Source organism: Bombus huntii, unplaced genomic scaffold (genome assembly GCF_024542735.1).
Source record: "Bombus huntii isolate Logan2020A unplaced genomic scaffold, iyBomHunt1.1 ctg00000133.1, whole genome shotgun sequence".
In the NCBI taxonomy this organism is placed as follows: Eukaryota; Metazoa; Arthropoda; class Insecta; order Hymenoptera; family Apidae; genus Bombus; species Bombus huntii.
This window is the reverse complement of record NW_026099381.1, coordinates 17,501-30,000: the sequence shown is the minus strand read 5'-3', so window position 1 is coordinate 30,000 and position 12,500 is coordinate 17,501. Positions and strand designations below refer to the sequence as shown.

The following is a 12,500-nucleotide window of genomic DNA, read 5'->3' as shown; positions in this document are numbered from 1 at the left end:
AGATGGACTTGGACGCGGTTCGACGTCTCGGGTCAATCGGATCCTCCCGAACACTACATTTCCCAACGGCGGAACCGCGGGATTCAGTGCTGGGCTAATTCCTGTTCGCTCGCCGCTACTAAGGAAATCCTTGTTAGTTTCTTTTCCTCCGCTTAGTAATATGCTTAAATTCAGCGGGTGATCTCGCCTACTCTGAGGTCGCTTCAACGTCACGACGCGAAACGAAAATTCGTTCGTGTCGTGTTTTGCGTAGACTCGTAGAAAACGAAAGCTCGGAAAGATTCGGTGCGAGAGAAGGTGGTGTGTGTGTGTATTTCTCTGTGCGAAAATCGCCTCAAAGAGAAAAAAAATTCGAATAGAAGGAGAACACTCTCTATTCGATATACAATATATATGTATGTATGTATGTACGAGCGTTTTATGCATCTCGCCAAAGTGCCAAACTTCGTTCGTCGTATCATGTTCGAGCTAAGACTCACGCAAGACATCCGTGTAACGATCGTCCGGTTTTTAACGTCTGTCCTCTTTTTCTCCTACAGCCGTTTCTCTTCTCTCGACGATTCCAGCGGTTCCCGGTACGGGAACTCACGCAAGTGAAAAAGCGAGCGAGACGTACCGTCGGGTGGGTGTGTGTGTTCGGGGACTGGACGACCGGCGCGACGTTAGGATGCGCGGTCCAGCGATAGACGACGAAGAGGCATGGGATGACCAACACTCTCTTTTCTCTATTCTCGAAGCGTCGAATTGCCATAAAAAAAAAATCACACGCGCGCACGACATAGTCGTACGCGCGTGTATACCTCGTCTCTCTCAAAGTTTTTTTCTCGAGCCTCGCCAAAGGGGATCGTCTTCTTCCTCGTCTACGATCTCTCCGACGACGACGACCGTACGAACAACTTCGTAACGGACTCACATGCGCATCTTCCTCGGGTACAGAAACGCTGCGGAAAACACCTCGAGCTTGTAGTTACAGCAGCACCCGTGTATAGCCGATCTTAGACACACGCTAGTTCGCACACGCGTTACATATATAATATGTAAGATTTCCGACGAACGTGGCTTTTCGGGAGCCAGGCGCGCGGGCAGAGAGATACACGACGACGGGGAAAATTCGTCCCGATACGAGTACGTGTACTCTCCGATCTCCGCGCGACGCTGGGGATCATACCTCCCTAAGTCGTCAGAGCGCTCGAAGAAATCTCGCGTGTGCGTTCCCGGATCTACGGCTGATACTTTCGGGGCTTGTAAAAAAGCACAGAGCGTGTAAAACGCAACGACGACCCATCGATGCGACGGTCCTCGTTGTTGTCAGTCGCTTTCGCGAAGAGATGGAGTGGGCATTCGATCCCTGGGGCTGTACGAGAGTCTTAAGAAAAGACGGTAGATTATGGCAAAGTTTCGCACGCCATCGAGTTTAGGTTTTTTTTTTGGTTCTCTCTTCTCTCCTCTCTCGACCGAGTTCCCATATTTGCTTTCTCTCTCAGTCTCGCCAAATATAATATTCTTTTAAGACGACGTCGGGGGCGCGGACCTTCGTGCGTCGAACACCGGCAAACGTAGCATATATCGCCTGATATGAAAAAAAAATCGGTCACGAGGAGAACACTACGAGTATATACGTTCGATAACCGATACACGAAGCGGTGCATAAGCGGGCGGTCGCCCTCGTAAGGACGACTCACGACGCCGCGAGCACTCACGCAGGTCCGTGACCGGTTCTCTCCGCTCTTATTCGTATCCCTTCGTATACCTTCGTCCGACTCTGAAACGTTCTCTTATAATTTTTAAGAAGAACGACGGCGGGTTGTCAAGGCAAGAAGGGACAGAGAGAGACAGAGGTAGAGTTTCGTAGTCTCCCGTGAACACGATAGATTATATATCGAGCATGCGTACGACTTGCACGGTCTCTGCACGACCGCGACGAACGCCGACGAGCGTCCAACAATCGCTCGTACGTCGCGTATGTTCTCTCCGTCCGCTCTTATTCGTATCCTCGTTCTTGTACCTTCGTCCGACTCTGAAACGTTCTCTTATATAAAGAAGAACGACGGCGGGTTGTTAAGGCAAGAAGGGACAGAGAGAGACAGATACGGAGAGTAACGATACGCAACGCAAGCAGTCTTAGGTTTACGTGAGCAACCCTCAGCCAGGCGTGGTCCAGGAATTGTATCCGTGGACCGCAATGTGCGTTCGAAATGTCGATGTTCATGTGTCCTGCAGTTCACACGTTGACGCGCAATTAGCTGCGTTCTTCATCGACCCACGAGCCAAGTGATCCACCGTTCAGGGTAATCTTTTATAAATTTACAACAGTTCAATACTCAAATGTACTCTTCTCGGTTCTAGCGAAGCCGAGTTCCGTCACGTTCGACCAACGGGAATCGAACGCGCAGAAGTCGCCATAGGATTGACGACACAAAAACGTTCGAAAAAAAAAGAAAACGACGAACGCGCGAAGATACGCGCGTTCGCCGGCCGGGCGTAAAGTACATTATGATATATAACAACCATCGAGATCGAAGCTCCGTTCGTCAGGAAACGACGGGGATATATACACCCGATTCTGAATCCTCTGTACAGCACACGATCTCGCGAACGAGTAAGCACGGTGGCTAGCCCATGTTATATATGTGTTTGATTCTACTCTCTCGTCCAATTATTCAAGAAACAGCGCGCGTGCATCTCTCCATCGTTCGGGTGATAGTAAAGATTCGATGGGATTCGCGCGGCCGTCCGCCTCGAGCGGTCTTTCGTCCCAATATCCAGAAGCAGAGTTTGAAAAACTCTAGCGACGGCACGGGTGTCCGACTCACGACATCGAGGTTTCGAAGCCGGCGATCCCCTCCGAACGGATGGCGACCACGCGACCGACTGAAAGCATGAAAAATCGACGAAAGATAGAACACATCTCCGTTCGGGTGGTGTTTTTTCTTTAAAAAAAAAAAAAAACAAAAATTCGATGGGACTCGCAGCCATCGTCCTCGCGCGGTCTTTCGTCCCGATATCCAGAAGCAGAGTTTGAAAAACTCTAGCGACGGCACGGGTGTCCGACTCACGACAACGAGGATAGACAGCCGGTCCCCTCCGAACGGGTTATGCGACGATAAACTCGATGAAACTTTAGTCTCGTTCAGGTAGTGTGTGTCTTGTAAATCAAAAATTCGATGGGACACGCATCCATCGTCCTCGCGCGGTCTTTCGTCCCAACATCCAGAAGCAGAGTTTGAAAAACTCTAGCGACGGCACGGGTGTCCGACTCACGACAACGAGGATAGACAGCCGGTCCCCTCTGAACGGTATATTATATATGAGATGATAGACGACAAACTGGATGAAACTTTAAGTCTCGTTCAGGTAGTGTGTAAATCAAAAATTCGATGGGACTCGCATCCGTCGTCCTCGCGCGGTCTTTCGTCCCGATATCCAGAAGCAGAGTTTGAAAAACTCTAGCGACGGCACGGGTGTCCGACTCACGACAACGAGGAAAGACAGCCGGTCCCCTCTGAACGGTATATTATATGAAACTTTAAGTCTCGTTCAGGTAGTGTGTAAGTCAAAAATTCGATGGGACTCGCATCCGTCGTCCTCGCGCGGTCTTTCGTCCCGATATCCAGAAGCAGAGTTTGAAAAACTCTAGCGACGGCACGGGTGTCCGACTCACGACAACGAGGATAGACAGCCGGTCCCCTCTGAACGGTATATTATATATGCGATGATAGACGACAAACTGGATGAAACTTTAAGTCTCGTTCAGGTAGTGTGTAAATAAAAAATTCGATGGGACTCGCATCCGTCGTCCTCGCGCGGTCTTTCGTCCCGATATCCAGAAGCAGAGTTTGAAAAACTCTAGCGACGGCACGGGTGTCCGACTCACGACAACGAGGAAAGACAGCCGGTCCCCTCTGAACGGTATATTATATGAAACTTTAAGTCTCGTTCAGGTAGTGTGTAAGTCAAAAATTCGATGGGACTCGCATCCGTCGTCCTCGCGCGGTCTTTCGTCCCGATATCCAGAAGCAGAGTTTGAAAAACTCTAGCGACGGCACGGGTGTCCGACTCACGACAACGAGGATAGACAGCCGGTCCCCTCTGAACGGTATATAATATGAAACTTTAAGTCTCGTTCAGGTAGTGTGTAAGTCAAAAATTCGATGGGACTCGCATCCGTCGTCCTCGCGCGGTCTTTCGTCCCGATATCCAGAAGCAGAGTTTGAAAAACTCTAGCGACGGCACGGGTGTCCGACTCACGACAACGAGGATAGACAGCCGGTCCCCTCTGAACGGTATATAATATACATTATGCGACGGTAGACGATCAACTAGACGAAACTTTAGTCTCGTTCAGGTGGTGTAAAAAAAATTCGATGGGATACGCACGCACGGCTGTCGTCGTCCTCGAGCGGTCTTTCGTCCCAATATCCAGAAGCAGAGTTTGAAAAACTCTAGCGACGGCACGGGTGTCCGACTCACGACATCGAGGCTTCGAAGCCGGCGGCGTTCCCCTCTGAACGAACTTCGGCTAGACTAGTTACGAATCGTTGCTACACATCGTCTTCATCGTCGTCGTCGTCGACATCGACATCATCATCATATCATCATCATCATCATCATCATCGGTCATCGTCGCATAGCGGGCCAACATCCACGCGATGCGTCTTCGTTCTAGGTTACCCGATCCACGAGTATGTTACACGTGGTTTCGTTATTTCGAACGAAACGACATACGAAGAGCACACGCCCTTTGGGTAGGAAGCACGTTTCGAGAACGACGAGAGTTTCGATGAAAGAGACGAGAGAAGTCGACGCAGAAGGTATCCATGGATCTTCGAAGAGAACCTTCGAAGATGTATATCGGTATCCTTTCGCTCTGCGCGACTCGCTACAAGTTCTTTCGCTCTCGTCGACTCGTTCTAGACGCTTCGTTCGATCCCAAAGAGGAGTCTTCGATATGTCCCGTTGCTAGGAGGAGAACAAACGCAACACAGACCACGAAACATAGAAGAGAATAGGCGAGCATGATCACTCCGACACGAGGCACTTTAGAGATTTTCTTATTAGTTTGCATGGACTTTTATATTTCGTTTGTACGGTTTCCACGATGCAAATACGAAATACGAGATCGTGACGGCGGGTCTTTCTGTGTACGGCCTCTCGCAGGCGCCACGACTGCATTTCTCTTTACACCTGGTTTCCATCGTAATTTTTTCGTTTGATATCGAGCCTTAACTTTTGTTGGCTCTTTCGAAGCTAGAGTTCCCTTTTATTAGAATTTCATATATATATATATATATTATATGTTATATGTTTTATTCGGAGACGGCGGGTCTTTCTGTTTACGACCTCACGCAGGCGCCTCGAATAAGTTTCATTCGCATTTCGTTTTTATACTTGTATATATATATCTCTTCATCCCGATGATCGAGAGAGAGTGCCACCTTCTCTTCGTATAATTCCGTAGCTGGAGGGTCGTCTCCTCCTTAAGAATATTTCTATTCGTGCCAACGGAGGTTGCCAAGCTCCCTGGCGTTTTCGTTTGTTAAAGTATATAGCTTGTTAATACGTCGTATATACTTTCGTCGATACAGGAGGAGTACGGCTCCTTACCGACCATTGTGATATATATTTCATAGTTTTTATATGTGTTCAAGTCAAATTCTTTTGGTATCGTATCGTTAATGATCCTTCCGCAGGTTCACCTACGGAAACCTTGTTACGACTTTTACTTCCTCTAAATGATCAAGTTTGGTCATCTTCCCGGTAACATCGGCAATGCTTATCACATTGGCCGCGCACCAGTCCGAAGACCTCACTAAATCATTCAATCGGTAGTAGCGACGGGCGGTGTGTACAAAGGGCAGGGACGTAATCAACGCGAGCTTATGACTCGCGCTTACTGGGAATTCCTCGTTCATGGGGAATAATTGCAAGCCCCAATCCCTAGCACGAAGGAGGTTCAGCGGGTTACCCGGGCCTTTCGGCCAGGGAAAACACGCTGATTCCTTCAGTGTAGCGCGCGTGCGGCCCAGAACATCTAAGGGCATCACAGACCTGTTATTGCTCAATCTCGTGCGGCTAGAAGCCGCCTGTTCCTCTAAGAAGATTTGTTTGTACGTTGGTAGTAAAAACCCACCGACCGAAGCCGGGGGCCTTCGAGATACCATAAGTTACGTCTATTTAGCAGGCTAGAGTCTCGTTCGTTATCGGAATTAACCAGACAAATCGCTCCACCAACTAAGAACGGCCATGCACCACCACCCACCGAATCAAGAAAGAGCTATCAATCTGTCAATCCTTCCGGTGTCCGGGCCTGGTGAGGTTTCCCGTGTTGAGTCAAATTAAGCCGCAGGCTCCACTCCTGGTGGTGCCCTTCCGTCAATTCCTTTAAGTTTCAGCTTTGCAACCATACTTCCCCCGGAACCCAAAAGCTTTGGTTTCCCGGAAGCTGCCCGCCGAGTCATCGGAGGAACTTCGGCGGATCGCTGGCTGGCATCGTTTATGGTTAGAACTAGGGCGGTATCTGATCGCCTTCGAACCTCTAACTTTCGTTCTTGATTAATGAAAACATTTTTGGCAAATGCTTTCGCTTCTGTCCGTCTTGCGACGATCCAAGAATTTCACCTCTAACGTCGCAATACGAATGCCCCCATCTGTCCCTATTAATCATTACCTCGGGGCTCCGAAAACCAACAAAATAGAACCGAGGTCCTATTCCATTATTCCATGCACACAGTATTCAGGCGAAGGTAGCCTGCTTTAAGCACTCTAATTTGTTCAAAGTAAACGTATCGGCCCACCTCGACACTCAGTGAAGAGCACCGCGATGGGATATTAGTTGGACCGCCCGCGAGGAGCTAAGCCCACCGATAGGACGTACCACATAATGCCAGTTAAACACCGCGAGCGGTGAACCGACACTGTGACACACAGATTCAACTACGAGCTTTTTAACCGCAACAACTTTAATATACGCTATTGGAGCTGGAATTACCGCGGCTGCTGGCACCAGACTTGCCCTCCAATTGGTCCTCGTTAAAGGATTTAAAGTGTACTCATTCCGATTACGGGGCCTCGGATGAGTCCCGTATCGTTATTTTTCGTCACTACCTCCCCGTGCCGGGAGTGGGTAATTTGCGCGCCTGCTGCCTTCCTTGGATGTGGTAGCTGTTTCTCAGGCTCCCTCTCCGGAATCGAACCCTGATTCCCCGTTACCCGTTACAACCATGGTAGGCGCAGAACCTACCATCGACAGTTGATAAGGCAGACATTTGAAAGATGCGTCGCCGGTGCTAGATGACCATGCGATCAGCACAAAGTTATTCAGAGTCACCAAAACAAACGATGGACGGACAGACGAGCCATCCGCCACCGATTGGTTTTGATCTAATAAAAGCATTCCTACCATCTCTGGTCGGAATCTGTTTGCATGTATTAGCTCTAGAATTACCACAGTTATCCAAGTAAATGTAGGTATGATCTAAGAAACCATAACTGATTTAATGAGCCATTCGCGGTTTCACCTTAATGCGGCATGTACTGAGACATGCATGGCTTAATCTTTGAGACAAGCATATGACTACTGGCAGGATCAACCAGGGATCTTATTCGTATAACAATTCTTATAAATTTCGTTTAAGTTCTCTTCGTGTCGTAGGTGGGACGTAAGCACCGTACGACGAGACTTTTCGTTCTTAAGATAGATATATCTATAAAATATATCTCCTAGCGACGTTCGAGATACACCCATAGTTCAGTAATAATCTTCGAACGCCGCTCGCAGCCACTTTGTAATTCTCAACTCCACCTCCTCTCTTCTCTCTCTCTTTCTCATAGTCTTATATAAAATGTTTAGAATCGTACTTCTAAAGGAACATTTCCATAATGCTGTCTTCGTGTAAAAAGACTTATTAGAATATCTTAGCGGTAAAGCACGTATACGCACCTCACGCTGAACGAACAAGCGCGTATCCCAGTGCGTCGCGCTGGACATACCGTAAGAATATTCTTTCAATCGGTAGAACATTTTCGGCAGAAGACATACTACGCAAAGATAGTACGCTCCTACCGCCTCATCGGATACTTCTGCGAAAGCAGAAGTTTTTATAGAAAGCAGACGGTTATACTCTTTTGAATGAATCGATGCTCAGTTAGTACAAGCACACACGCATCTAACAATTTTTGTTAGAATACGTACACACAGGTCACCAGCTTCCCGACTCAGGGGAACCTTGCCACGATATTTGGTCATTACGTCCAGGACAGCGACCCGCGGCGCAGCAGTGTAGAGAAAAAACCAGAACGAGAACGGAGGAACAGTCGAGAAATAGCGTAAAATACACTAAGACTCGAGGAGCGGTGACTGAATTCTCAACCGAGGCCGTAGAATAGCCACGCGCTCAACGCTGTTCCGACCGAACCGTCCGGCTCGACGTCTCTCTTATAGATACGAAAGCGCCAGCCGGAAGGCCGGCGCCGGCCGGGCTAGCGGCCGCGCGCTTACGGTGCAAAACCTCCGTAGCAACGTACCGTTCGGAAGGGACGCTGGAACTTAGTCTCGCGAACGCTCGATCACTACTATACAAAGCCAATATCCAACCATCGAAATACATTACCAGACGTTTTATTAACATAATAGAAATGCATTTTTACCAAAAAATTAATTTTTTTTTTCACCGAAAAATTGCATCAGTAAACATACTCTTTTATCGAATACGGACAAAAAATAAGTTTATAATCAATTACAATACGTTAAAATAAGTAGAAATATGCAAAAAAATATATACCTTGTAACGTTAATTAACGAAAAAATTAGAAAAATATCCCAGTCGTGTCAGTTCGACGAACGCTAATTTTTTGAAAAAATCGATAAAAATGTTTAATCCCGACGTATTTAATAGAGATAGAACGATTCCCGTAAAAAAATTTATACCTTGTAACGCTTTTTAACGAATAAACTCGAAAAAACTTTTTCGCCCTCGGAATTTTTCTAAGTCCCAACGTACCGGCTCGGAATTTTTCTATGTTCCAACGACCGGTCGTGTCGGTCCAAACGTTTTTATATCCGTCTGCCGACGATATAAACGCTTAATCCCGACGTATTTTATCGAGTTATAACGATTTCTTGAAAAATATTCGTACGTTATAACGCTTTTTAACGAATTAATCGAAAAAGAGTGTTCGGTCCGAAAATTTTCTAAGTACGAACGACCGGCCGCATAGGTCCGTTTTTAAAAATCGTTCTCGGACGGAAATAAACCATTAATCCCGACGTATTTCGTCGAGTTACGTCGATTTATGCAAAAAAATTCATACCTTGTAACGCTTTTTAACGAATAAACTCGAAAAAACTTTTTCGCCCTCGGAATTTTTCTAAGTCCCAACGTACCGGCTCGGAATTTTTCTATGTTCCAACGACCGGTCGTGTCGGTCCAAACGTTTTTATATCCGTCTGCCGACGATATAAACGCTTAATCCCGACGTATTTTATCGAGTTATAACGATTTCTTGAAAAATATTCGTACGTTATAACGCTTTTTAACGAATTAATCGAAAAAGAGTGTTCGGTCCGAAAATTTTCTAAGTACGAACGACCGGCCGCATAGGTCCGTTTTTAAAAATCGTTCTCGGACGGAAATAAACCATTAATCCCGACGTATTTCGTCGAGTTACGTCGATTTATGCAAAAAAATTCATACCTTGTAACGCTTTTTAACGAATAAACTCGAAAAAACTTTTTCGCCCTCGGAATTTTTCTAAGTCCCAACGTACCGGCTCGGAATTTTTCTATGTTCCAACGACCGGTCGTGTCGGTCCAAACGTTTTTATATCCGTCTGCCGACGATATAAACGCTTAATCCCGACGTATTTTATCGAGTTATAACGATTTCTTGAAAAATATTCGTACCTTCTAACACTTTTTAACGAGTTATTTGGAGGGGATCTTTCGGCCTTTTCGTAGCGGTGCGAAAAAATTCTAAGTTCCAACGTCCCGGTCACGTTGGTCCGGAGGATGAAATTTTTTAAAAAAATAAAGTGAAATCGCTACTTTCGACTAGATTTCGTCGAAACATAACGATTTCACGCAAAATTTCGATACGTTATAACGCTTTTTGGCGAGTTATTTCGAGTTGAACTTTCGGTACTTTCGTAACGGGGCGAAAAAATTCTAAGTTCCAACGTCCCGGTCACGTTGGTCCGGAGGACGAAATTTTTTAAAAAAATAAAGTGAAATCGCTACTTTCGACTAGATTTCGTCGAAACATAACGATTTCACGCAAAATTTCGATACGTTATAACGCTTTTTGGCGAGTTATTTCGAGTTGAACTTTCGGTACTTTCGTAACGGGGCGAAAAAATTCTAAGTTCCAACGTCCCGGTCACGTTGGTCCGGAGGATGAAATTTTTTAAAAAAATAAAGTGAAATCGTTACGTTCGACTAGATTTCGTCGATACGTAACGATTTCACGCAAAATTTCGATACGTTATAACGCTTTTTGGCGAGTTATTTCGAGTTGAACTTTCGGTACTTTCGTAACGGGGCGAAAAAATTCTAAGTTCCAACGTCCCAGTCACGTTGGTCCGGAGGATGAAATTTTTCAAAAAAATAAAGTGAAATCGCTACTTTCGACTAGATTTCGTCGAAACATAACGATTTCACGGAAAATTTCGATACGTTATAACGCTTTTTGGCGAGTTATTTCGAGTTGAACTTTCGGTACTTTCGTAACGGGGCGAAAAAATTCTAAGTTCCAACGTCCCGGTCACGTTGGTCCGGAGGACGAAATTTTTTAAAAAAATAAAGTGAAATCGTTACGTTCGACTAGATTTCGTCGATACGTAACGATTTCACACAAAATTTCGATACGTTATAACGCTTTTTAGCGAGTTATTTCGAGTTGAACTTTCGGTACTTTCGTAACGGTGCGAAAAAATTCTAAGTTCCAACGTCCCGGTCAGGTTGGTCCGGAGGACGAAATTTTTTAAAAAAATAAAGTGAAATCGCTACTTTCGACTAGATTTCGTCGATACGTAACGATTTCACTGATAATTTCGATGCGTCATAACGCTTTTTCTCGAGTTATTTCGACTCGAACGTTCGAACAGTGGCGAATATTTCAAAGTCCCTGCGACGCAACGATACGCTCTTACGCGTTGCTCGCTCGCTCCGCTCGCTCGAAAAAAAAAGTAGCCCAACCCAAAACCAATCCCTTTAGCGTTCGTTCTTCGATTTCATCGAAATCTTCGTTCGAACGCTTGGGATCGGTTTTGGGTTGGGCTATATTCGTCCGAGCGAGCGCAGCGAGCGAGCATTTGTCGCGATTATTTTCCTCGTTTTCGTCTCTCTCGTGAAACGGGAAAAAACGTGGAAAACGGGAAAAAACGGGAAAAAACGGGAAAAAACGCGAAGAAACGGGAAAAAACGCGAAAAAACGTTTAAAAATATTTGAAAAAGCGCGCGCGCGCGCGCGCAATACGAGCTGCGCAGAACGGCGTACCTTAAGAGAGTGTTACCTACTCCGGCGCATACCCGCTGATTCGGAGGTGCGCGCGCAGCGGTAGCACGAGCGGCTAAGTCCAGCGGCGTATTGCTTTTTACTGGCACGCGACAAAGTTGCAGCGGCGTATCGCTTTCTATTCGTGCGTCTCGTTGTTTGATTTAAAGGAAAAAAAAAATCGCTACGCACGACCATCGGCCGTACGTAGCGAAATTATTTTTTTTAACCGCAGGAGACAAAGTCACAGCGGCGTATTGCTTTATGCTCGCACGCGGCTAAGTCCAGCGGCGTATTGCTTTATGCTCGCACGCGACTAAGTCCAGCGGCGTATTGCTTTCAGTTCGTACGCGACTAAGTCCAGCGGCGTATTGCTTTATGCTCGTACGCGACTAAGTCCAGCGGCGTATTGCTTTTTACTCGCACGCGACTAAGTCCAGCGGCGTATTGCTTTTTACTCGCAGGAGACAAAGTCCCAGCGGCGTATCGCTTTCTATTCGTGCGTCTCGTTGTTTGATTTAAAGGAAAAAAAAATCGCTACGCACGACCATCGCGGCCGTACGTAGCGAAATTATTTTTTTTTAACCGCAGGAGACAAAGTCCTAGCGGCGTATTGCTTTATGCTCGCACGCGACTAAGTCCAGCGGCGTATTGCTTTTTACTCGCACGCGACTAAGTCCAGCGGCGTATTGCTTTTTACTCGCAGGAGACAAAGTCCCAGCGGCGTATCGCTTTCTATTCGTGCGTCTCGTTGTTTGATTTAAAGGAAAAAAAAATCGCTACGCACGACCATCGCGGCCGTACGTAGCGAAATTATTTTTTTTTAACCGCAGGAGACAAAGTCCTAGCGGCGTATTGCTTTATGCTCGCACGCGACTAAGTCCAGCGGCGTATTGCTTTCTGTTTGTACGCGACTAAGTCCAGCGGCGTATTGCTTTATGCTCGCACGCGGCTAAGTCCAGCGGCGTATTGCTTTATGCTCGCACGCGACTAAGTCCAGCGGCGTATTGC

General features: G+C 46.6%; 1 long non-coding RNA gene and 2 other non-coding genes across 3 annotated transcripts in view; all 3 read right to left on the bottom strand.

The window, feature by feature from the left end:
- Nucleotides 1-338: 338 nt before the first annotated feature.
- The window catches only part of LOC126877211 (uncharacterized), an 18,178-nt gene continuing 6,016 nt past the window's right edge, over nucleotides 339-12,500 (bottom strand). The window contains exon 2 of the long non-coding RNA XR_007694833.1: nucleotides 339-373. This is a non-coding gene — a long non-coding RNA (uncharacterized LOC126877211). The remainder of the gene's footprint in view (nucleotides 374-12,500) is intronic.
- LOC126877222 (5.8S ribosomal RNA) lies at nucleotides 2,137-2,291 on the bottom strand. Its single transcript, XR_007694843.1, has one exon. It is a non-coding gene; the product is annotated as a 5.8S ribosomal RNA (ribosomal RNA).
- LOC126877216 (small subunit ribosomal RNA) lies at nucleotides 5,674-7,596 on the bottom strand. The gene has a single exon (XR_007694837.1). It is a non-coding gene; the product is annotated as a small subunit ribosomal RNA (ribosomal RNA).